The sequence below is a fragment of the Myodes glareolus genome, chromosome 11, assembly GCF_982192425.1.
Source record: "Myodes glareolus chromosome 11, mMyoGla1.1, whole genome shotgun sequence".
In the NCBI taxonomy this organism is placed as follows: Eukaryota; Metazoa; Chordata; class Mammalia; order Rodentia; family Cricetidae; genus Myodes; species Myodes glareolus.
The window spans coordinates 55296802-55323448 of record NC_142036.1 but is presented as its reverse complement, the minus strand read 5'-3'; the positions used below and the strand labels follow the sequence as shown (position 1 = coordinate 55323448).

Here is a 26647-nt window from a genome sequence, read left to right as displayed (position 1 = left end):
CTTGCTATGTAGACCAGGTTGGCCTCAAATTTACAGAGATCCACTTGTCTCTACCTCTTGAGTACTGGGATTAAAGGTGTGCCCTACCACACGCCCCTGTGGGAAAATGTTCCTTGAAGGAAGCAAAACTTGTTAGGCCTGATGAATAAATACACAAGATCTATACAATGTGTTGACTACAGTGACTAAGAATACATCTTAAATTTGGTAGAATAGATCTTAAGTCTTCTCACCACAGAATAACCATGGAGCATATTAATTAATTCCTTAGCCATTCTACATGCACGCAGGCGTCCTGGACCTCACTGTTCACAGGCAGGTCTCAAACTTAGAGATCACCTGCCTCTGCCTCCCAAGTGCTGGGATTAATGGTGTGCAGCACCACTGCCCAGTCACAAAGCAAGTCTTAACAAAAAGCAAAAAAAAGAACTTCTATCTTATCAAGTTATAAAGAAATAAATATAGAAATCAAGAGCAAAAGAAACATAGATACATAAATACACATGGATTGAATACACTCTTGAATGAGCAGTAAATCATTGAAGAAATCAGGGAAGAAATTAATAGAATCAAATGAAAGCAAAATTTTCAATTTTACTAGAACTTTTGGATTATAACCAAGACAGTTATAGTGGGGTCTTTATAGCTATTAGTGGTTACACTAAAAAAGAAAAAAGAGAGAGAGCTCAAATAAAAAACATAATGATATACCTCAAAATTAAATAGAAATACAAACACACACATACACACACACAATATATATATATATATATATATATATATATATATATATGAGTCCTCAACAAAGTTAAGCCATTTTGTACATTTGCAAATTTCCCCTTCTATAGAACTTGACCCAAGTTCAAGATTCCTATCCTGAACTTTATGTATCTCCCAAGGCCCATCAATTGTGCTTTCAACTTTGTAACCCTTGACTTTGATTGGTCTACTTGGTTGTAAAAGGGATGCCTAGGAGTGACCGGAGAGATGACTCAAAGGGTAAGAGCATGTACTTCTCCAGAGGACAAGTCGGATTCCTAGCAGTCATGTGGTATGGCTAACAGACACCTGTAACTCCAGGATGTCTGGGGCCTCCACTAACACCTGCACACATGTGTAAATATGCACATACAGACTACACCACGTATATGAATAAATAATAAAATAAATGTTTTATATACATATTAATAAATGTTTTATATATATTTCTATCCTGAATATATATATGGAGCTGGACACAATGACATACACCTTTAATCTAACACTTGGGAGACAGAGGCTAGCACATCTCTGAAAGTTAAAGACCAGCTTGATATACATAGTGAATTCCAGACCAGTCAGAACTACATAGAGAGACCCTGTCTCATAAAAGAAAAGAAAAGGAGGGAAAGAAGGAAGGAAGGAAGGAAGGAAGGAAGGAAGGAAGGAAGGAAGGAAGGAAGGAAAAACACAGCTTGCCTCATAGTAATTATAGATGATTCTAGCTATTTTGGCTACATACCAATATAGTCCCAAATTTGATGACACAGAACAACCATTTTTCTTGGATTCCTTGAGGCAGAATTTTGGAAGGAACACAGGAAGAATGGCTTGTCTCTTTTTGCAACGTCTGGAACTTTGTAAATATTCTTCTGGGAAGAGCTAAGAGTCGAGGTGGCTTGCTAACAAGGTGCTGAAATGGTCTTGAGGTTTCTTTCTGCCATGCCTAGTAATTGGTGGTGATGATTGTAGGCTGTGGGCTCAATAGGGTTACTGATTAAAGACTTCTTCCATGATGACCAAATGGCCCCATAGTGAATGTCTTAGTTAGTGTCTCTATTGTTGTGGAAAGATACCATGACTATGGCAACTCTTATAAAGGAAAACATTTCATTGGGGCTGGCTTACAGTTTCAGAGATTTAGTCCATTATCAATTTGGCAAGAAGCATGATGGTTCACAGGCAGATGTGGTTCTGGAGAAGGAGCTGAGAATTCTTCAGCTCCTTCAGAAGGGGGAAGAGAGCCGAGCACACTCATCTGTTTCTGCTTCCTGACTGGGGATGCACTGTGAGCCACTTCTTCAAGACCTTGCCTCCATATTTCCCTGCCGTGATGGACTCTATCCTTGAACCGTGAGCCCAAAACAACCATTGCCCTTGTTAAGTTGCTTCTATCAGGTATTTCATCATAGTCACTAACAAAGGAAGTAATCCAAGATCTTATTTCCTCTCTGAGAGTCCCTTGTTATTGTCATGTTTCACTTCCTGCTTGAGTCTTCTCTACAGTGTATTCAAATATGTCACCCTTTAAGCATTACAATCCTAAACTTGGTAACCTCATGGGTGGTGCATTAGAGGATTCATGGCGCCTGTTGTCTTTGCTCTTGGAGACACATGATATAAGCTTGTCTCTGCTCCCCACTTTTTTCTCTCAAAGAATGAACTTGAATAGAAACTTGTATAACCTTATTCTATACCAAACTTGCCTTTGGACGGTTTTTTAAATGATGCTATAAAAAAGAATTTGGCCTCAGTGGAAAGAGAGGAGACAGAACAGAAGGCCCTGCATGTGGAAGGATTGATTGCGTGGCCTCTACTTGAACGTGGAGCACTGGGGGTCACAAAGAAAGTCAACTAAGGACAAAGTTGACAGAAAGAGACTGAGGAAGGCAAGGGTTCGGAATAATGGGCTATTTAAAGGATGCTGTACAGCCTCCTAAAGAACAGAACAGCCGTAGAGAGCAGGCTCCAGGTCTCTGTGAAAGGCCCTCTGGGCAGCAACCTTCTCTCAGGAGAAAAGCAAGCAAATGTTTAAATAAGCCATTCATGTAAGAGCGACTCCACTTGCATGTAAGAACTTGTGTTTGCTAAAACCAGGTGCCCTGTGACTTACAGAAAGACATTATCAACGTGAGTGATATTTTCCTAATACAGGAAAAGGTATGTGTATTCTGCATGTATTATACTTGAAGAGAGTGAAAAATACAGAGAAATTGTCTTTCCAAGGGTGGGGGTACTCTCAGCCGCCTCCCTGCCACGTGCTTCACATGGCCCCGAGTTTGATTTGATTCATTTCCGTTTGCACAGCCTATAAAAGCCTGGAGTGAAAGCTTCCGTGGGAAGCAGTTATCACTCAGAGGTCAACATTACTCAAAAGGCTGACCTTTGCCTTGGCTCCTTAGATGGCACTGCCTGCGGCCTCCTCCCTTTGTTCTGCGCTCCACACGCACTGAGGAGGTGGCACCAAGGAAGATGAAAGTTTTAACTCTGATGCCTGGCATGACAAGTCTGGCAACTTTCAAAACTATGCAAACAGAATGGTCAAATGACTGTATTTTTCTCAGACTGAAATGACTTCCTCACAGGATGTCATTAGACTCGAAGCAAATATGACCCACGCTACAGTAGCCCATTTAGGCAACTGTAATTGGCCCCACTGGGCTTAAAGATGCTTCACGAAGGCATCAAATAAGCCCACCAGGTCCACATATCAGAAAGTGACGGGAAGAAGTGAAGCCCTCCCTTCTAGACCTTCTAGAAGGTGGTTGGAGGTTCTTCGTAAATATTTAAAAATAAACAATGCTCACAGGGTCCGGAAATGGAGAAAGGGCTCTGAGGGTAGTAATGGTGGAGGCTGGCTTAGTTTGGTTTAAACAAATCACTGAGAACTGGTGGTGCCACAGGAAGGGATTCTAAAGGTCCCCTCCATTAGCCTTAAAGGGAGAAGAGAAAGAACTGAGCCAGCTTCCCTAGAAACTGCACACCTCAGGTGGAAGTCATGTGTGTGTGGAGGGGGCTCTGAATTACTTTAGAAGACGAAATCCTTTTCTAGTACATTCTTTATTGCGATAGACTCTTTCTTTGTGAGTACAATCTGAACTTAAAGTTGGATAGTAGCCATTGTGGGGAAGGGATTCAGTCGATCTGAGTATAGTTTCTGGTTTGGTGTCCTTGAGCAGTTCTATCTGGCATCAAAGGACGTGTTTACTGAGCTCCAGTTGATTAAATTTATCACTCGTACCTAAGTGGTAACAGCTCTTCTGAAGCAATGATATGCAGATTGCATATTCTACATGGTATATGAATTTGAATTTATTCTAAATAAGTGCTTGAACTCTATAGATTAATGCTCCCAAATATATTGTCTTTTTTTAAGTAATTGAAAGGACCTTAATACTGTGCAATTATTTACAGACCTTATCTACATGAATTAAGAGGAAGCCCTCTTCATATACAATAATTAGTTGTCTTTCACTAATGTGTTAGAGTGATGGATATTCATTTCCCATTAACTTCATATTCTTCAAATTGAGAAGCAAACAGTTGAGAAACCAACTTTATTATGCCTTGACCAATTATTTCAAAAGGAAAAAAAACAGAGCAGAATGGGGTGGGGTGGATGGAAGGGATGGAATTGTGTTACATGGAGTGAAATATGAGATATCAGGATGTATTCTGTGACACTTACCACTGTCCAAAATGATTTTAATTTCAGTGTGTGTGTGCAAATGTGCATGTGTGTATGTATGTGTGTGTATGTGAGTGTGTGCGTGTGTATATGTGTGTGTGTGTGTGTGAAAGAGAGGGAGAGAGAGACTTGTGATTTCCCTGCCTCCACCTCTCAAGCGCTAAGATTACATGCATGTGCCACCACACCCAGTTTATATGGTGCCAGGGATCAAACTCAGGACTTCACGCCTGCTAAGTAAGCACCCTACTAACTGAGCTACATCCCCAGCTTTATAAGCCAAGAGCTTTTAATGTAAAATCTTCCGATGTATTAATATTAACCACTAATATGCATTTGTTTAAAAACCTTGCCAAGGGAGATCAAACCAAAAACTCCTTTGGTCCACCAGTGCAGTAGGCCTCTACAATATTTAATGCCTGAAACTAAGCTCTTTAAGGAAGTACATTCGTTATCTAAATAAACACAAGGACCACCCATGCTTTGCACTGATCACATGCACCCTTTCATCTTTGCTCTCATCTCTTCCGTCTGGAAGCGGTCCTCAGCTCCTCTGACAGTGTCCATCTCTAAGGATTTCATTTCTAATCACGTCACATTTGCCGCTTTCTGTTCAGTCTTTGGTATCCATCCTGGGCAAGGCTCCTGTTGAATACGGCTTTTATGGCAATCTTAAAGTTCAGTACCTCTTTGCAGCTGGTATTTTTATTTCAACAGAGATAAAAGAATATGGCTTTTGCTGACACACTAGTGCAGTTAAACTTGGATGGAGTTTAGCAACCTAAAGACAGACGTCAAGCGTCTATCCCAGGAAAACCGACAAGCCGACCTCTGCAGGCGCCTTGCCATGATTAGCTACTGAGCAGCAGCGTGCCGTCATATTTTAAGGAGAAAACACCTGGTGAACACAGGCATGGGCTCATCATGTCTTTCTAAAGTAAAGACATCATAGGTTATATTTAGTCCCATAGAGGAGGTGTGCCTCCCCCGCTTCAAACCTCAACGGTGAAAGAGAAGTTTTCTGAGCCGACTCATGTCTGCAAACTGTGTTGACTTAGACATTTGAAAAATGAAGTTCAGGGCTGGGGAATCTAAGCTAGAAATAAGAGTACTCAGTGTATAGGTGTGAGGACCTGAGTCCAGGTCCCCAGCACTCACTTTAAAAAGCTAGGCATACCCTCATGTGCCTGTAATCCCAGCACTGGGGTGGGGAGAAGGCGGAGACAACAAGATAACCAATTCTGTAGAGACACTGTCCTAAGGAAACTAAGCAGAGAGTGATAGAGAAGGACACTCAACATCATTCTCCGGCCTTCACATGCACTGGCACACACAGAGTCCTAGTTAAAGGTAATACTCATGGTCCACATTCAAACATCGGAATTTTCTGAACTTTGGAGGGGCAGAGTTTGAGTTGTGATTGGCCTCCATCCAGAAGACAGTCAACCAATGTGTGTGTGTGTGTGTGTGTGTGTGTGTGTGTATGTATGTGTACCGTGTGTGTGTGTCCAGCTCTCATGTCTGGTGGAAAAAGCAGAGCAAATGTTGGTGTGCAGAAAGAATGGCCACTGTCTCTACAAGTGAATTTTGCCAGGCCTTGGCCATTAAATTTAGTTTTACATTGCAAAAATAAGCAAAAATGTCTCACAGTGAGGCCTATGGTGCCAGGCTAGATTCTTGCAAGGAGAAAGGAAGAATAGAGGCAAGATTCCCCTGAATCCATATGATTTGGGACTTCACCAGAGGAGGAAGTTGTGATAAAAAGCCTGCTTCTGAATGAGTTGAATGAGTTCTGAACGGTTTCCACTGAAGGAAAGCCTCAACCCCCTCTTTGCCCATCACCACCACCACTGCTGCCCTCCAGGGAAATGCTAAGAATAATGTCTGAAGTGTCTGAAGAAGCCCTTTCTCTCTACCCACCTTCACAAATGCAGGCTATGTTGCTCATATGTAAAATTCCAGCACTCAGGAGGCTGAGGCAGGAAGGTCTTGAGTTCGAGGCCAGCTTGAGCTACACACTAAGATTCTGTCTCTAAGAACTTACTATAATATCACCATAAAAACATGAGTCATGATAGATGTTAATTAACATTGTTTAGAGCATTGAGTTATCAGTGTGATTTTGATGTTTTCTATTCAATAGAATTGATGGTTCAATCATCAAAATTTCCTTTTTAACCAGACACTGTATAGATGTAATTGCATCTTTTTCACCTACAAATGTATTTAAGTTGATAATAATAGCTGGTGTAGAATATAACTTATCTGTCCTTATTACAGTATTTGTTCTGTTAAGAGCTATTATCAACAGTAATGAAAATGAAATTGATTTTCTTTTCTTGATTATCCCTTATCTTTCTCTCAACAGCTTTGCATCCATTTATTTTTCCACGAACATTCTTCCTACTGGAAACTTAACCAAATTTTGCCAGGTAAGATATATTAAATGTGAAACTATAAGTTTAATTTTAAAAAAAATTAACCACAAGTTTATAACATCCAGAGACGGTATCAGCCATGGAGAGAGACTCTAGAACACAAGTCGGAAAAGTCAAGCCAGATCTCCAACCACATACAACTCAGAGTATATTCTTTCTAGAAGTCTGGGTCCTAGGGACTGGGATGGTTGGGTTGCTGAAATACTTGCTTCACAGAGTTTGACCAATACCCATATAAATCCTAACATGGCAGCATTCAACTCTAACGCCAGCACTGAGTGAAGAGGAATCAGATTCCTGGAACTCACTGGCCAAACCAGCCTCAGTGAAAGGCACAAAATAAGAAAAAGTAAGGTGATGATCAAGGAAAATACCGTATATCAACCTCCAGCCTATGCATAATACATATATACATACACACACATACACACACACACACACACACACACACACACCACAATCAAGAAATAATAATTTTTTATTTCTAATTAAAGAACTACGGGTTCCAAATCAGTAGCCAAGCACCACCTGAGAGCTTGTGGGAGGCACATGTCTCAGGATCTCCATTATGCGTTAGGAAGATTTTCAGGCAATTTTGATGCACACAACAGTTTCAATAGCTAGTTTACATGGGCTTTGTGAACCACAGGGACAGGGGCTCTCCCTCTGATTGGTCTAGATGTCTGCCTTGCCTTTCTTTTCTCCATTGCCTTTTCTCCTTTCAAGTTAATCCCTTCCACATCTAAAGTAGACCCAGAGCTGAAGTTCACAATATAAAATCATACTTTGCTCCAAACACTTTGTCTTTGTGAAATTTAAGTGCCATCTGAGACCCTCCCAAAATTAGGATTTCACTGAAGCTGCCAACTAATATCTGATTGGAATTCATTATTAGTTTTGAGAAGGGAAGTAGTCACCAATGGCATACCTGCCACTGGTACCAAACTTCTAAGACCGGTAACGATCATACTTATGCTCAGAGGTCGTCATTTTTATAAATGAGTTAAGACTTTCATGTGGGCTCGACTTGCTGGATTGTCACTTCTGAGGTAATCTGCAAAGGGTTGTGTCACTCAAATGCGGTCATGTTCTCTCAGTACTTAGAATGTGTTGGAGTTTCCTGAAATACCCAATACTGTGAACTCTGACGGTTAGTGTAGATCACTGACAGCGGCCAAACCACCACATAACAGAGTATGACTCGGTGTGTCCCTGAAGACAGTTGTGAAGTAGCTGTTCATCTTAGGAGCAGTATTTAGGAAGATGCCATCTCTCTGAAATGACAGTTAAATGCTGGGCCAGGGCCTTTACTTGAGATGATCTCTCTTTCACAATATAGGAGGGAGAGATCAGGGCTGGAGGGACAGCATTAATCAGGGATTAGCATGCTTTCTGCACAAGCATGAGGAACTGAGCTCAGAAACCTAGCACTCACAGAATAGTCAGGCAGAGACACACAGGCTATGCGTCTGATTCCCCAGTGCTGGAGACAGGCAGATACAGGGTCCACTGGGAGCCCCTGTCTCCAAAGGTAAAGCAGAGAACAATAGAGGAAGGCAGCCAACATTGACCTCTGGCCTCCATACATGCATGCATGGATGAGCACACCTATACACACGTGTACGTGAATGCACATACATACATACATATAAGTATAAATATATATACATATATATATATATACCATACACACACAAACCACATGATTTCTTCCCTATAACATACATATTTCTTGCACAAGTCATCATTAGATTCTTTAAGACTCAGTTTCCTCACTGACAAGGCAGAGATTCACATTTTAGGATGTCCTGAGAAATGTTAGGGGCACTTATGACTGCAATGAGCCTAGTAAATCCTAGCCACACCTGCACTGGATTTTTTTCTCATTGATATGCTGTAGCATAAACTTAGAGAGAGAGGATTATTTTAGCCCAGAGTTTCTGAGGGTGAAAGAGATTATGGTAGGACAAACACAGTGACTGGAGTGCCTCAGTTGTGGCAGAGGGAGTTTATTGTGCCATCTGTTCACATCTTGGTGGGCCAGGAAGCAGAAAGAATAGACTAAAATAGGGGCCAGGCTATAATGATCACCATCAGCTCTCCATGACCTATCTCTGTCAGAACCTCCTAACGCAATACTACCAGCTGGGACCCCAGTGTTCAAACATACAAGCCTAGGGGGATGTTTCTGAACTAAGCTAAAAGAACCATTTGAGATCATTTCATTAATGGAATCACATGTTTTAAAATTAGCAAAGACCTTATGAGAAGCATGTGGGGCAAACGTTGAGTGGCTCCCTTAAATACCTCAGCTATGTGCGTCTTCATAACCACTGCTACTCCGTTGTCTCGGTATTACTCCCCTGCTTCCCACTCCTCTTGTCTTGGTATCTGCTGGCCCTTGCTCATAGCATGGGGTCAGGTAGTCTAAGACATCATACACAGCCCATCTACTATTAGGAGGGCATCAAGTGGCAACTTTAGTTTCTCTAACATCAACTATAGCCTAAAAACAAAATTCGAAAGGCCATCTGGATGACTCACGCAGGCATCAGAAGGTCAAAAGACATGAAGAGGACCTTGGAGGACAATCTCTGTCCCCAGCCTCTTAGATTATGCTGGAAAGGCACACTTGCATCCTAGGTAGATTATCCTTAGATGCTTTGGCGAGAGGGAGCTCCTGGAGACGGAAAGGAGACTGTGAAAAGAGAGGTGTGTAAAACATTACCATTAAATGGATGCCCTGTAACAAGAGTTTTCAGAGTTTGAATGAGTGACATAGAAAAATGAAAAACATCTGGAGCCAATATTTATTTTGCTGGTCAGAAATGCAGTTCTGAAGCGCCCTGTTGAATCATTTTCACTGTAAGGACTCATTAAAAACAAATGCCTATGGTGGTACTGGATTCAGGATGCCAAAGTCTTTGAAGGAGCTATTTGAAAGAGCTTCTACTTCCCATCAATGGAGCTTACTGCTGTCTCCTCAAACTAGCCCTTTTGTTCCATTTTAATAGAACAGCTTAAAGACCTGTCTGCAATTTCACAGGAATTTTCGTGGAAAAAAAAAGAGAAGACTAATTTTGTTCATATCCTTAAGCTACATGATTCTTTAATGGTCAACCCCCTCCATCCCCCCCCACACACACACACACATACACACAAAAACACCTAAGAGACGGGAATTGCATGGATGTTGGCACCGAGTCTCATTGTGGACACACCAGTATAAAAGGATGAGATCGGTTCCCTTTTCATTTCTGGGGAAGGTTCATTTGTTCTTACCTGTGCTGTGGCTGGGGTTCCAGCCCAGACAGGCAGAGAGAGTAACTGTGAGTCATTTAAACCTGGGTTTAATTGAAGGAAAGAGGTGGTCCAGCACAGCAGGGTCTGGTCAGCTGGAGAATTCTGAGGAGGCCCCTGAGCTATCAGGCCAGTGTCCTGCTGAGTCTTTATCACTCCTGCTTGTCAAACAAAGGAGATGGAGGGAAGGAGAGAGAGGAGGAAAGAAAGGTGACAAAGGACAGAGGAGGTCTCACCCAGTAAACGAGATAGCCCAGGAATGCAATCCTCCCTCATGGGCTCACTCCTCTCCTAACTTCTGAGAGAGTCAACATCAGAGAAGCCAGATCTCAGGAAGAAAGGCAGCTGGAGGAACGGGATGTTAGCCTGAGTAATGGTTCGGAAATTCGGCCAGGTACTGAATCCCCAAGGGGGTGCTGTCTGGAGCCAGCCTCATGCTGGTCTTTTGTATGCAAGTAATAAAGATGGTTCCAGTGTCTTTGGCACACGTTTTTAAGTGCCAAATAGTGAGTATCTTTACCTCAAGGGAGGCAAGAAGGAGGCCGGTGGACCCCTGCCAAGACCATACTACTCTAATCAAAACCAGAGTCACCACACACACACCATAACACAGGTCCGGCCGCTGACCAAGCCGTTGACGTGTTCAACCCATTTTCTCTTTATTTTTTTAAATTAAAGCTTGTCCTTGGGTGAACAGGTTGCACAGAATCATTAGCCGCCCTGTGAGTTAATGTTGTCTTTGAGCCAGGTGTGGTGGCACACGTCCGTAAACCTGTCTACAGCACTCAGGAGTTGGAGGTAAAAGGCCCATGAGTTCAAAATTTGATGAGCTTTTTCTTTAAAAAAGAAGAAGAAAAGAAAAGAAAGAGAAAAGAAAGAAAGGGAAAAAAACCCACCACCACCAATAAAAACTTACCTTTGATGAAAGTTCAAGAACATGCCATCAGAATAAACCCTCTCCTGACTTCAGCCTTCATGCCCACACTAAAAGGCTCCCTCCCGCAACCCCCCAACAGACTATGTTGAGTTCCTTCTTTCAGTTGGACCCCGAGGTCTATTGAATGATGATCTTCCTAACATAAATCTGAGTACATTCAAAAATAGATAATAAATCTTCAGACCCTTTAAAACAACCTTGGTTAAAAGACCTTTATTTTCAGATCTGCATGCACACTATAGTTTTAAAATATGATGTAAACATGCTGCTTTTAGGAGAGACCAATTGGGCCTTTTTTATCACAGCACAAAGCCTACAAAACAATCTCTCCTGCCCACGGAGACGATGATCCCCCGTCAATCAAAAGGCTACCAAGAATAGATGTACCGATTCTGTTTTAGTCCTTGGGGTGGCTTAAATTTGAATTTCTTTAAAGATTCAGTTGGCGATGTGACTTTATTTTAAGATACTACTTAACTTGGTTAACTAAGTCTAGACACAACCTAAGGGTGGGAGTCAATAAAAAAAAAAAAAACGCAAATTCTACCTTATCTGTTGGTATGAAATGTCTTTGTAAAAGCGGGGCTGTGAATATAAAGGTGGCTTTGTCTACTCCAGCAGCATCCTGGCCTTGGGCAGCCTTCCGAGGGGCCCACCTGACCCCAGCTTCCCCTGCAGGTGCTCTGGCCAGGCCCTGGAATTTCCTTCCCAGAGCCTCCCAGGGCAATGTCTTTAGGAGCAAGCAGGCTTGATTCCTTCCTGGGCTCACCCGGTGCCTCGCAAGCTGTTTCCATTTTGAGTTTTTGCAGAACTCTAAGCCTTCTGCTCACAAATGTTTTCTTTGTGAAGCCCTGGGAGATTATTTTTCCTCTTCCTCACATCGGCGGGAACACAACGCTAGCTCATGATTTCTTAATGAGATTCAGCTGCCCAAACTGCAGCTCTCTCAGCTGTATTTCAGAACCCGCTATGTCTTTGCAGATGCCTAGAACTCCACTCTCCCCAGCCCTTCCTCCATTCCGCTCCCTCCCTGCAACCGGGGTGGACTCCTGCGCGGGTCCTGTATCTTTGCAAACCTGTCAGTAAATGTTCCACACCTTGATGGAGACAGTCTTGAGTACAGTCGCACATTCTGAGGAAGTTGACATCTAGTAGGGACCTCTGTCCACACAAGCTGCTGGCAACCAGTAGTTGTAGTCCTGGACCAACATGAAACAGTCCATCCTAGGCCTGTGGTTAGCCATCGATCACAAGAGTGATCGGGCTGAGACAAAGGGAAGTCACAACAGCTTAGAACGGGAGTTAAGTGGCATACCCTACCCACCCCACCAGCGCTCAGAAAGAGGATTCGAGGGTGGGGACCACAGAACTGACGGTCCAAGGCACCTGGAGGCACAAAGCAAGGCGTTTGGGGCCATCAAAGAAGACCCTGGAACATTCCCTGCTAGAGAGCTGCTTCAAGTGTGGGCAGCCCTTTATAAATAGGAGGAGAAGCCACTGGGATAGAATCTCATGCCCATACAGTGGTTCTCAACCTTCCTGATGCTGTGACTCTTTAATACAGTTAGTTCCTCACGTTGTGGTGACCCCCAACTGTAAAATTATTTTCGTTGTTATTTCATAACTGTAATTTTGCTACTCTTATGAAGTATAAGGAAAATATCTGTGTTTTCTGATGATCTTAGGCTACCCCTGTGAAAGGGTCATTCGACACCCCCAAAGGGGTGGGGACCCACAAGTTGAGAACACTGCCCTGAGCGGTTAGGTGAACATGGAGAAAGTCTGAAGAAGTTGCTACAGGGACATTCAGTGTAATGTGGTTTGCTGAGGAAGTGTGTGTTGATGAAAACTCCTCTGGCTTATTTCAAGCAAACCTATTTCATCCGTGTTCTTAAAACAGAGGGCTTTTTAAAATTTTTATCCTGGGACTAGAAAGACGGCTCAGTGGATCAGAGCACTGACTGTTCTTCCAGAGGACCAGGGTTCAATTCCCAGCTTCCACCTTACAGCTCAAAACTGTCTGCAACTCTAGTTCCAGGGGATCCACACCCTCACACAGAGAAGGATACAAGCAAGACATCAGTGCACATAAAATAAATAAAAACAAATAAATCATTTAAAAAGATTTTATCCCATAAAATGCACATATGGCCTCCTTTGGTGAGGGGACTTTCATTTAGGTCCCTATGAGAACACCTCATGACCCTTATCTCTTCTTGGTCCCTCCTCCTGGTGTCCTTCTTGTCCTTCAGTGTCTCTCTTCCCACCATCTGCCGAGTCCTCCCTGCCTTACCTACCCAGGCCTTGAGGATCAGGAACCCACGCTCTGGGGATGGGAAAATCTCAGCAGCGGATCAGCTACTCAGGCCATCTTGCGTGGTACGCCCTGCAAATGTTCAGAAGGCAGGACCACGTCCCAACTACATCTTCCTCTGGCAAGACAAGTCCTGTCCTCTCCAGAGCCTCTCTCACCCACGGCTGGATGGTGGGGGAAGCAGAGGAGCGAAGGGAGAGAAAGGCTCTCTCTTTTAAGTCGTAAGGCATCATCCAGACAGAGGGCAGTGTGGTGTACACTATGGAACTTTGGTTCCCAGCAGGGCAGGGCTGAGGCTCCCTGGCATTCATTCAGCTTCTGTAGCCACTGGTGAAATATTACTAACTGCTGCTAAGCTTAGGTTTGGGCAGGGCCTTTCTTTCTCCTGTGGTGTTCAGGAAGCTCTGACATCTGCCATGAACCCCTCCCTCCCAGAAGGAACACAGGAGAACAGCGTTGTAGCCAACAGGGCTTGAGGCAGTGGTTCGAAGAGACATCTTGGAGGGCAAGGAGTAAAACCATTCCAATTGGAAACAACAGAAAAAACATCTCTGACCTCATGGCACAAAAAGCCAATAGGTTAGTGCCAGCACCGTGGTTCTTGCTGTTTGCTTTACCTCCTGTTCAGCCATGTTTTACCTCCAGCAGTTATCTGGCCCACCAGCATCAGGTTCTCCTGGGTCGCCGTAAGTTCAGCTGAGACTCGACGGTTATTGATGTATATCAGAAAGGTTTCAAGCCCTGTGAGAAACATACAACCTTGAGTAAGCAGAAACTCTCCCTTGAGAAACTCACGCACTGGTAAACACACACACACACACACACACACACACACAAAAAATGGTAATGTGATAATTGCTAGAGAAGTTAATTGTTATCTTAAAGTCCTATGGGAGTGTGTAGACGGAGCAGTGCACTCTGCTTGGAAAGTCAAGGCAGAGGAGCCTGTAAGCTGGGAGTGTAGGGACAAACAGAGGTCGGTCAGGATGAGTCCGGAGCCATGACCGAGTATGCAGGTTGTGGTACTAGCCCACTTGGTTCAAGTTTGACCCCATGGCTTCCTAACTATAAACCTTGTTTAGCTTCTGGATGTTTCAAGACCTCAGTTTCTTCATCCGGTATAAAACTCCCAGGTCCTGCCTCTCAGGTTTTCATGAGAAGACCTGGGTTAGAACACAGACCACACAAATAGCTCTTGTCCGGTGACTAAGGGCCAATAAGCAGTAACCATTATTGTCGTTAGAATTGTTTCTCACTAAGTCAGCATGCAGGAAAAAGATTCCCGGACTCTGTGAGACCTAGCATCTCCCTGAGCCCGAGAGATGGATGACAACGTCATTGCCATTTTAACAACGTTAAAACTACTGTGGAGGTGCAGATCCAAGACTCTTCAAATAATGCAGTCGCATTTATTTCTCAAAACAATCCTGAGAATCAAGGTGATTTGCATTGGAATATTAATGACCCCATAAAGAACATGAATTCAGTGAGAAGTAAGTAGCTCCATTGGGCAACAAGAGAGCTTTGTAGATAGACATAGTTACCATCCAAAGTGGAGGCAGAAAGCAAAAGAATTACAAAATGGTGGCTTGAAGCCGCTGTCCTTCCCAGGCATGGTCTTACTTTCTTTTAATGTATCTGTTTGTTTAGTTTGCTTTTGTGTGTCCTTGCACCTGTTTCCCCAAAGCAGAGGAAAGTTCTCGTAGTTGACTCTGGTTCTATCATTCATACCCAGCTCTGGAACCATTTCAAGTGGACTTGTAATGGGTGGGCAAGGGTCTAGAATTTGAGTCCGATGACTGCCGAGCCTAGATGAAAGATGATCTAGCACCAAGCCCTGTGCTAGAAACTTCGGGCAGACGATCCACAGAACTTCCTGAACCAGGAGTGATTAGTCCCAATTTATAGGTGAGTCTCGGGGTGGGTGAGAAGGGCAGGGCAGAAGCACTGAGGCAGGGAGTGACGAGACAGAGAAAGAGACTCATTTGACTAGAGAGATGAGCCCCACCTGAAGCTAAGTTTGGCTGGGAGAAGTCAAACGACCTTGAAAGCCAAACTGAGGAGTTTGAGTGAGGCTTTGGGAAGCTGAGAAATGACAGGGCTCCTTTCCTCCCATGTGGCTTTATGAACACTCACCCTCAACACATACAGGCTGCTGCAGGGTTTGCACACTCCGCTTAGGGAGAAATGGCGGGTGTGGCTGCAGAGTTCAGAGAGGGCCCTGCTCCTCCAGCAGACAGAGAACTGTGTGCTGAGAACATGGGGGAGCAATCCTCCCCAGAAGGAATTCTAAGTTGAGTCTCCCTCGTATAGAAAAGATAACTTTTTAAAGCTTTGCTTATTTTTATTTTATATGTATGGGTGTTTTGTTTGCATGGATGTCTTACACACCTGATGCGTGACTCATGCCCTTAGAGGCTAGACTGTATCCGATCCTCTGGAACTGGATTATTAGACAGCTGTGAGCCACCATGTGGGTGCTGGGAATTGAACTCAGTTCTTCCGGAGGAACAGACGGTGCTGTTAACTACGGAGTCATCTCTTGGTCCCAGAAATATTACTTTCAGTAATTGCTCACTGGCCTTGTACACCAGTCCTTGCCATTTGATTGATGTTTGCTATGCACTGTAGAGTGCTCTCAAAATAAAGAACAAGTCCCTTAACATGTGTGTGCATGCCTCTGTGTGTGTGTGTGTGTGTGTGTGTGTGTGTGTTTATACATATGGGGAGGTGCACATGTGTTTGTGGGTATATAGATGGAGGCCAAAGGACAATTTCAGGGGCCATCCTTGTGTTTTAAGACAAGATCTCTTGCTGGTCTGGGACTCACCAAGTAGGCTAGACTGCCTGACTAGGCAGGGATCCATCTGCCTCTGTCTTCCTCATGCTAGACTTGGAAGCATGTACAATCATGCCTGTTTTGTTTCTTTTTCATTATATCATGTGTGTGTGCAGGCACATGTGCCACAGTGCATTGATGGAGGTCCCAGGACAATGTGTAGAAGTCAGTTCTAAACAGCATTGCTAGGCCATCAAGCTTGAGGGTATGCATTTACCCACTGGGCTGACTCAGCCACCTGAATCCATCGTTTACCCAGGTTTTGAGGATCCAACACAGGTCTTCATGCTTTCTCAGCGAGTGTTTTATCAACTCAGCCCCACCCTCAACTTCTTTTTTGCTTGTTTGTTTTCCTGTTTCTTTGTGGACAGGGTCTATCTGTGTGTGTCTGGCTGTTCCAAGCTGGCCTTGAGCTGAGAAATCTCCCTGCCTCTGCCTCCAAAGTGTGGGGATTGAAGGCTTGTTCCGTTATGTCCAGCATTAACTTATGATTCTAAGAATTTCTTTGTGATTCTGCTCCTGCTCACCTCTGCACCTTCACCTAACTATCCTCCCCCAATGTAGCCCAGCCATCCTGATCCAAAGAGAGTTCTCTACCAATACCAAGTTTTCTCCAGAAAACAAGCCACTCGACACCCACCATCATCCTAACGTGTGACGCTTGCTCTAGGGATCAAATACTCTTGATTGTGTTCACTTGTCTGGACTTGATAATAAGCTCCAAGAAGGTAGCAATGCTGCCTTCTTCTCTGTGGAGTCCCTTGTGCCCAATCCCACAGCACAACTAATGTTCAGTAAATTTGTCAGATGAATGAACGACGGATTAACAAGAGGATCTGATTCCATGGTCCATACTCATCGTTGGCCTTGGTCTTCCTGGCAGAATGTTCACTCTCTCCACCTGACCCTAGATCCCCATCAATGACTTGGTCATTGATTTCCAGATCTATCTCCAGAACTAAGGTGCCCACATCCCATTCCTAACCCAACACAGGCATAAAGTCACTGCCCACGAAACAACAAAAACACTTGTCTTCTCCCTATGCTCTGGGGCTCATCCTTGGCCAAAATCCATCATTACCTCACTATCCCTACCCCTAAAACTCATGGTTATTGCCAATGAAATATTCCAGAAAGTTATGGTTGGTTCTGACCTTTCCTTCTCAAAGCCAACAAACATATGTGAATAAATTAACCTGGAAAGAGGCAGAGAAGGCTCCTAACTGTCACTTGATTCAATAGCAGGGTTGAAGACAGTGGGGAGGTATGTGTTCCTGCAGCTTGTGGGTTTGTGATAAAGTAACCCACAGCTGGGAATGCTCTGCCTAATGCCCATAGAAACAACAGCATGGGAGGGCCATGGTATCAGTCTGTGAAGGGGTGAGCCCTGAATGGGCAGATGAAGCTGGAAGCACTCAGAAGTGGTATGCCCAGCAGGCCAGACTTGGATGTCACTTATCAACAACAATAATTATTTTTAGCAGCCTTGATTGTTGACACCTACAACAATCCAGATATTTCCAATCCATAGGCAAGGTGCTTTCCAAAGACTGTCTCAATTGTTTCTTACATCAGCCCCATAGCCTTGGAAACTTACTATTCCTGTTTTGCAATGAAGGAAACCAATACACCAAGAAGCTAAGTAGCTTGCACAAGATCACACAGTAGTTAAGTGGTGGGGCCAGGAATTGAACCCAAGAATTCCAGCAGAATGATTCAAAGTCTAACCAACAGTTACTGTGAGCAGAAGGTAGAAGCATCACAGAACAGAAACATTTGATTTTACAATGTGATTCTCACAGACCAGGGTCGCCACGCACTGTTGGGCACACATTGCACTGCGTCGTACTAGAGAATGCTTTCCACACTGCACAATGGGTGTCAGCCTTGTGCTTCCCTGCTCTCAATAGGTGCTATGAAATGCATTTACAAATGTACAAATGTGAGGAAAGTACAAGCTGTTGGGGAGTACCTTCAACCATCCCTCCTCTCTCACCATTACATGTTCTGTAAGGCCCCTTAAAGATCCTTCCATTGTTGACCTATAAATGGAGACTGGATGGTTTCTATTAATGAAGATCTGAATGTAGAGTTTATGCTGGGGATAAAAGGGGGAAATGTAGAAAGGATCAACTGGCAGTCACAGGGTGGTGAAACACGTCTTTAAATCCCAACACTTGGGAGGCAGAGGCAAGCTGATCTCTGTGAGTTCAAGGCCAGCCTGGTCTACAGAGCAGATTCCAGGATAGCCAGGGCTACAAAGGGAAACCCTGTCTCAGAAAACCAAAGCAAAACAAACCTTAGTAGATTTCTTTGCCTGGTCTGTGGTATCATATTTCATTGTGACTCAAAGATTCAAGAAGTCTGAGCAGGACCAGTGAGAAACTAATTGAGCAAAAAGATCTTTATTATTATTATGATTATTATTATTATTATTATTATTGATTTTATTGAGCTATACATTTTTCTCTGCTCTCCTCCCTTCTTATCCCCTCCCCTTTAGCCCTCTCCCATGGTCCCCATGCTCCCAATTTACTCAGGAGATCTTGTCTTTTTCTATTTCCCATGTAGATTAGATCCATGTATGTCTCTATAAGGTCCTCATTGTTGTCTAGTTTCTCTGGGATTGTGATTTGTAGGCTGGTTTTCTTTGTTTTATGTTTAAAAACCACTTGTGAGTGAGTACATATGATAATTGTCTTTCTGGGTTTGGGTTACCTCACTCAATATGATGTTTTCTAGATCCATCCATTTGCCTGCAAATTTCAAGATGTCATTATTTTTTTTCTGCTGTGTAGTACTCCATTGTGCAAATATACCACATTTTCCTTATCCATTCTTCAGTCGAGGGGTATTAGGTTGTTCCCAGATTCTGGCTATCACAAACAAAGTTGCTATGAACATAGTTGAGCACATGTCCTTGTGGCACGATTGAGCATTCTTTGGGTATATACCCAAAAGTGTATTACTGGGTCTTAAGGAAGGTTGTTTCCTAATTTTCTGATAAATAGCCATACTGATATCCAAAGGGGCTGTACCAGCTTGCATTCCCACTAGCAATGGAGGAGTGTTCCCTTTACCCCACAACCTCTCCAGCATAAGTTGTCATCAGTGTTTTTGATCTTGACCATTCTTACAAGTGTATCTCAGAGTTGTTTTGATTTGTTTTTCTCTGATGACTAAGGATGTTGAACATTTCCTTAAGTGTCTTTCAGCCATTTTAGATTCCTCTTTTGAGAGTTCTCTGTTTAGGTCTGCACACCATTTTTTAAAATTGGATTATTTGTTCTTTTGATGATCAATTTTTTAAATTCTTTGTATATATTGGAGATCAGACCTCTGTCTGATGTGGGGTCGGTGAAGATCTTTTCCTATGCTGTAGGCTGTCATTTTGTCTTGTTGACCATGTCCTTTGCTTTACAAAAGCTTTGGCCCATGATTACCTGGAAATTTTGAATTTTTGCTTCAGAAATCGTAAGCAAAATGTCCCATGAATCTGATCCCCACATCCCTTGCAAAGTCTACACAAAGTCTTTGCCATTATAAGTTATATCTTGACCCTATTTTGTTGCAGTGGCAAGATTTGATCTGTATCACCTGTGAGACCAGCTTGCCATTGAGAACTGGCTTATCTAGCCATGTGTGACCTGAGGCTCGCAACACACATGATCATTAGGCTTTGAATGGAATGGAATGTTTGACGTTGCCACCCTCTTCCTGCCCACCTTGGCATCAACGCTTGGCTTAAATTAGTGGTAAAAAAAAGTCAACACAATTGTGAGGGATTTTGCTGGCAGAGCACTTCTTACAGGTCCCGGAAAGCTGTGTTGACTATTTGTACTCAAATGAATATTACAAATGGCATTGTATTGAAAGGCCTCTTGCATATTAGTGAGCAGTTCAAGGTAAAACTCAGACAAACAATCCCAACCATATCTGTAGTCCCCAGTAAAATGGAACAAAAGGGTAGCATTGTTAAATGAGAAAATGAACATTTTCTCATTTTATTCCACACATACACTAGTTTTCTTCCCTTTCTTGTAAAAATCTCTTCCCAAAGGATTTTTTTTATTTCTTTCTTTCTCTTTTTTTCCTTTTCTTTTCTTTTCTTTTTCTTTTTCTTTTTCTTTTTTTTTTTTTTTTGTGCATGGAGTTATATAAGGTTGCTTCAGAAAATCCATTAGAAAGTCCCATCCCCAGCTCTGACAATCAAGCTATAAAGGTTCATGAAGAAACCTAGATTTTTGAAGAGGAAAAATCTTTGGAAGGAAGCTGCAGCTGCAGGGACTTTCATATTGGCTTATATCACAGCCTCTGTTTGTCGAACCAAAGCGGCTTCATTTGCAGCGTGCCATGAAGGTCCTTAGCCCTCAGCTACAAAGTGTTGATCTTGTGTGTCCACATCTGTCACCCAATCACCGGGATTTCAACCCACCACCCGCTGGTACTTCAGGTCTGTTCCTTGGGGCTGTCACATCAACTTAGTGTCCTCTTCTAATGGCAGGATGATGAAGGAGTCCCTTATTAATGTGAAACAAACTCCCAGGCTTGGAAGTTAGGCATTTGTAGCAAGGCACAGTGATGTGTGCCAGTTGTCCCTGCTATTTGGGAGGAGAGTGAGCTCCAGAACGGACAAGACAGCAAGACATTATGTAGACAGGTGAACAACATGAACTCAGGAGTGCCGGGACAAATAAGACCAACTCAAAAACAAACAAACAAACAACTGTTAAGGCAGTTGGTAGGGAAGGGCAGCATCTAAAGTTTTAGGTCTGTTACTAAAGGAATCCATCAAACGCTCAACATTTCTTCTTGGACATCGTTGTGGTTGTTTCCCTCTCTGTTGGTGAGCCACATGAATTAGTATGGTTTTCTTCCTGAAGAACTGAAGAAACACACTCTGATTTATAAGCATAGATGGATGCTTCCTGTTGACTAACTCTCCTATAAGATGGAAATGCCAAATATACAGAGTGTGTTCCTGCGTAAACGGGTTACAGGGCCGTGTCAGCTTGGAAACTGAGTCAGCTACCATGAGGAATGCGTGTTCGACGGCTCACTATGTGCTCCATCCTCTAGGGCAGTAGAATAAGTGCCTTCCGCCTCCTCTTGTAGATGCTGCGCGTTGCTCCTTTACCCGTTTGATTAGTCCACAGCTCACTCACAGCGTTTATTGAGCATCAGCCTGTCTTGGTCAGGAAACGGAAACAGTGTAGAATGGTGAAAATCCTTGCTACTTACTAGATAAGATAATATCTATAGTACAAAATATTGTTTCTTAAGAGTCATCTAAATGATGTATAATTCCATTATAATAAGTGATACTTATATAACATTTATGGTGTATCCAAAGCACTTCTATCTGATTGACATTTATTATTATGAATATGAACCCTCACAGAATCTGACCCAGTGGCCACTATCCTGAACCCATCTTAAAGGGAAACTGAGGTATCAAGAAGTCAACTGAGCAGCTACTAACAGTAGAGCAAGGTCCTGATTCCATGTCGTCAGGTCCAGGCTCTTTGACCACTGTCTTCTGCATATAAACATCATCTGTAAAATTAAAATATTGTAGCCTTAGGTCATTTTGGGTGGAGACTCACTGGTAATCAAGGATCCTAAGTGGAACTTGAACAATGATGTCGCTATCCCAGGAAGAAGGAAGAGGATTTTATAGGAAGAAAGAATAACCACAGAAAAGCTGGGTTTAGGAAACGAAGCTGGCATGAGAGGGGGAATGTGACAAAACCTGAAGACAGAGCCTTGAGCCCTCTGGTTAAAGTTCAAACAAATCCATAGATCCATGGGCAGCTGTATCAACAGGGGTTGACTCATTCATGAATTGATAATGGTCAGCTTCCAAGGGAACCTAAGAAAGCATTAGTCCCAAGATCTCTTGTTCTATTCAGAAAGTCTAATCATAACGAGGGCTGAGCTGGACAGAGCACAGTTCTTCTGACTCATCCTCCAGAACCATTTACAACGTTCTGGGTTACCCTAGAAGACCCGCAGAGGCCTTGACTTCAGCCTGCAAGATGGAGACTGTGGCAAGGTGACCTCTGAGGTGCCGCTGCAAACCTCAAGCAGAGCCTGGGATCAGTGGAAAAGGAACATTGTTCCAGAAAGGATTACAAGATCCCGATGGAACATCAATACCAAAGGAAAGGGCCAAGGTGCCTCCGCACTGGCAAGCTCTGAGAGAGATAGAGAAATCCAGTAAAGATGCCACTTGGGGACAGAAGTTATCAGCCTGTGAGATGGGGGTGACTTTATTATAATTAGCTCTGTGGTACTTTCTGTCCTACGATAAATAGATTTCAAGGTCCTTTGTCATTTTCCCTTTCGGTGGTTACCGCCCTGGTCAGCACATGAGTAAGAGAACGGATTGGGGTCAGTTTTGCTCTGCCATTCATTGTCCGCTCTCCCTGGTTACAACAGCTCGAATAGCACATTTGCAAGGTAGTGGGAGCCTAAAGAAGTGGGGCTTAATAGAAAGAAGTTCGGCCTTTAAGGGCAGGCCCCTAACTGGGGGATAGTGGGGCCCCAATCTCTTTTTCTGCATCTGTTTTTGTCTCGGTTCCCATGGACTGGACAGGTCTCCACTGTCACCACCCTGCCCACAGTGTGCTGTGCCACCACAGACTCAAAGCAACAAGGCCAAAGCGCTGTGGACCGAAACCTCCAAGGCCACGAGCCAAAATAAGCCTGTTCTCCTTTTAAATTGACTGCCTCGGCTATCCCATTACAGCAGTGGAAACTGACCACCACACCGACCTGTCCTTTGGTGGTTTCTTCACCTCTCCTCAGCTTCATACGTGCTTATTTCCCTCAGAGGCTGGGCAGTCAGTGGTAAAGGAAGTAAATGCGGAAGGAAATTTACCTCAGCTGAAATCCTGGTACACAGCTCTTCATTTGAATAGCATGGGAGCCTTGCTTAGCCTTCCTGGGGCTCACTTCTCCAAACCACAAACTGGGGTTGTGATCAGAACTCACCATCTAAGAGAAATGTGAACACTCGGTGACTTAGGACACGGAAGACTAGCGTTTCCATCCAATGGGCACGGCGCTCAGTGCTCTTGATCCCAGCACTCAGGAGACAAAGTTAGGCAGCTCTCTGTGGGTTTGAGAATAGCCTGGTCTCCATAGTGAATTCCAGGTCAGCCAGGGCTACATAATGAGTCCTTGTCCCCCAAAACAAAACAACAACAACAAAATATTAGTATTTTCGTCTAGCAAACATCAAGCTGTGTGGTGACAGCCCCATGACTCCCATTTGTCCCTTGTGGTTTCAGAATTTTTCCTCTCGTGGAAGCCTGGGAAAGATGGAGTCTTCCTTTCCACCAGCACACCGACCGTGTGACCATGGCTGTAACAATATATCATCTTTACCCCAGGAGTTCCCTTCTACTTCTCCAGAAAAGGTGTCCCAGGCTCCCTGGCTGCTCACTATAGCCAAGTCCTTTTCCAATAAGCTACCCTTCCCCCCACCACACACACATAAGTACATGTGACCTAAATTTGTCCTGGAGGGGTGGGGGCGGAGGAGGCTTTATTGCTTTTTAAATGCAATTTTATGGCCTAAAATTGTGATTAGGCCACCTAAGTTTTGAAAATGAAAACCCTTAGACCAAACCTACGATCCCACATGGAATTCGCCCAGCTACGTTTCAAATGAAAGCCGTCCCCACTGACAGGGCTGAGAAAAGATTGAAAGCCAAGACTTGAGAGACAGGGAGATCCATGCTTGTTGCTTATGGCTCTGTGACTTAAAATGAAGATCTTTATCTCGGTTTCCTCCCCATGAACCAGGAATGTTTGCTGTTGTAAGGATTAGAATTTTGAAAGCTATGGTGCACATAGTACCTGACACACAGTGAGTGCCCACAGGGCTCTGGCTCTGGCTCTCTCAACTCTCTCAGCTCTTGCTACTGTTATTATTGTGGTCATGACCTCATTTCCCACCCAAGCTGTAACAGAGGGGTGTGTGTGTGTGTGTGTGTGTGTGTGTGTGTGTGTTTCCACATCATTAGAAAAACAATAGCAAGTCATTGCGAGTATACCCAATGTCTGAAAAGTTCCTTCAGCCACGTTGTGAGACCTTAGTTTGGGCTTCAAGTCATTGGCTTAATTTGTTGCAGGTGATACCCAATAAAAAGAAAAGGGCTGGGGCAAAGCGGCAGTGTAAGTACTGGCTCATTAAGTGGATCAGCCATCCTAGCTGCTAGCTGTTTAAGCTGAAGGTGTCAATAACGAGGCTACTCAGGCGAGACTTCCATCACCTCGATGAGGCCAGGAGTTTTCAGTGCTGCAGGACCCTGTCATCTCAGTGAGGCTGGGCGTGGGTTCCATACTGCGGGAGGCTGGACTACTGCAGGATGTGCTCTTTGAGGGAACTCAGCAGCTACTACCATGGTCCAACGAGATGGCGAGGCCACTGATTGCCTTATCTTTTCTACATACAGATGTAGGTGTTGCCACTGCTTTGCGATTGCTTAGTAACTCTCTGGGGTATACGAATAACCTTGACGTGAGAATGTACAGCTGTTAGCTTTGTCTGTGGCTACATTTTAAAAAGATGAGACAACTTTGCCGGAATTATAGAGAATCAAGATAATCTTGAGGGGCCTTCGAACTGATGTCAGCTTCCGTGACACCCATGACATCCCTATTCTTCCTCCAAGGCAACAGAACAAAGCAAGCTTTAGGCTACATCAGGTGGATGCAAGCTCCCTCCAGGAGCCGGGGGCTGTTGGAATGAGGATTCCAGCTGACTGCCTTCACCCCTATTTTCTTTATTAGTTACCACGCTCTCTGGCATTGCAATAATGACAATGACCACAATGATGACAATGATGATATTGCCCCTTCTAATTTAGTTTTGGACATTTTAAAAGATGAATTGAACCCTAATAAAAGTAGCATGAGGAAAAGCTGAAATTAAAATAAATGTTCAGCAGTCTCTATTTGGTTATATAACAAAAATTAGCAATTAGAAATACAAAAGGCCGAGCTTCCCTCCCTCCGCCCCTTCGCCCCGCATCCCTGCCCAGCCTCTCTCCTAGGATTTAGATGAGACCCAACAGTGGATAATAGCTTTTTTATCCCTGAAAGCACAGTGATGTGATTGGCTGGAAATCTCCCAAAATGAGAGCTTCAGAGCCCCTAAAATTATCATCAAAAGCTGTTCCCAGCTCCAGCTCTGATAAGCCGCTGACTATTCCTGTCAGCTCTTAGGAGAGCTCTGGCTACTTCAAACACTAGAGAATCAAATCAAAGATGCTCACAGACTCCAGGAGACCAGAGACGCAGCCTCAAAACCCGTCTTGGGAATGACACCAGCTCACAGTCTGGCACCACATCAACAGCTTGACTCAGGTGCTGCCATCGCTGGGGGAACCTGCACAGTAGCTGGTACCATTGCTTCTGATGGTAGATGTCACCCCCACTGAGAGAACCCTGACCTGCCCAGGCTTCTCTGGCTTCTCACTTGGCCTCCCACCACACAGGTGATAACATATCCAAACCCAGGAAGGGAGTCAAAGAACGGAGATCTAGAAAGTGATGTCATTTCTTCCCTTCCCATCCCACTCTACCTGTCCCTAGTCTCCTGGGAATCAGCTATAAAGAATGTATTTTTGTGTGTTTGTTTTTTTTAAAGTTTTGAATCTTTACAGCGAGCGCTATTAATTCTGTTTTCAGATGGGAAAGTCAAATTCGGAAGACGTTAAGTGATTTCAGGAAATCATTCAGAGCATCTATTACTCTGTGTGTGTGCGCGCACACGTGTGTGTGAGCGTGTTTGTGTACATGCATGCACACGTGTGTGTGTGACTGTGTCTGTGTGTTGTGTGTGTTTTAAAACACCATTGCCTCTCGTTTGTTACAACGGTTGGCTGATTGGCTGGTTGGGCGTGACGAGGGGTAGTTGAATGGATAGTTATTTAATTAGTTGGTTTGGTTGTCGGTCAGTTGGTTGGTTGGTTGGTTGGTTTCATCTTTGGTTTGGTTTTCATTTTGCCAATGGACTGTCTTACGTTTCCAATAAAGCCAACAAGAGCCTCCAGTATTCAAGCAGGTAAAAGCAGGGGTGAGAAAGGGACCGCAGCCAGGCCTCCCAACGGGCCCCGCCCCTCCCATCAAATACTTAAAACACATCACTGAGGACAGGAAACTATGGCCACCAGCTGAGAAAGAAGCGGCCACTGCCTACTCACTCCCCGTCGCCGCTCCACTAACCCTGGGCTCAGGGACAGAAAATAGTTCTGGGTTCACTGTTCACCTCCAGTTTTGGCAAGAGCCATGGCCCAGAACATCTCAAAATAAATTCCAAGGTATTAATACACAATAGATGAATGAAAATTAGGGTCAA

At 43.8% G+C, this 26647-nt stretch overlaps 1 protein-coding gene across 1 annotated transcript in view; it reads left to right on the top strand.

Moving 5' to 3' along the window:
- Frmd6 (FERM domain containing 6) overlaps window positions 1-26647 on the top strand; it is a 229011-nt gene that overhangs the window by 61311 nt on the left and 141053 nt on the right. Inside the window, exon 2 of the mRNA XM_085697552.2 lies at window positions 6816-6879. The gene's annotated coding sequence lies outside the window, so the exon portion shown is untranslated. The remainder of the gene's footprint in view (window positions 1-6815; window positions 6880-26647) is intronic.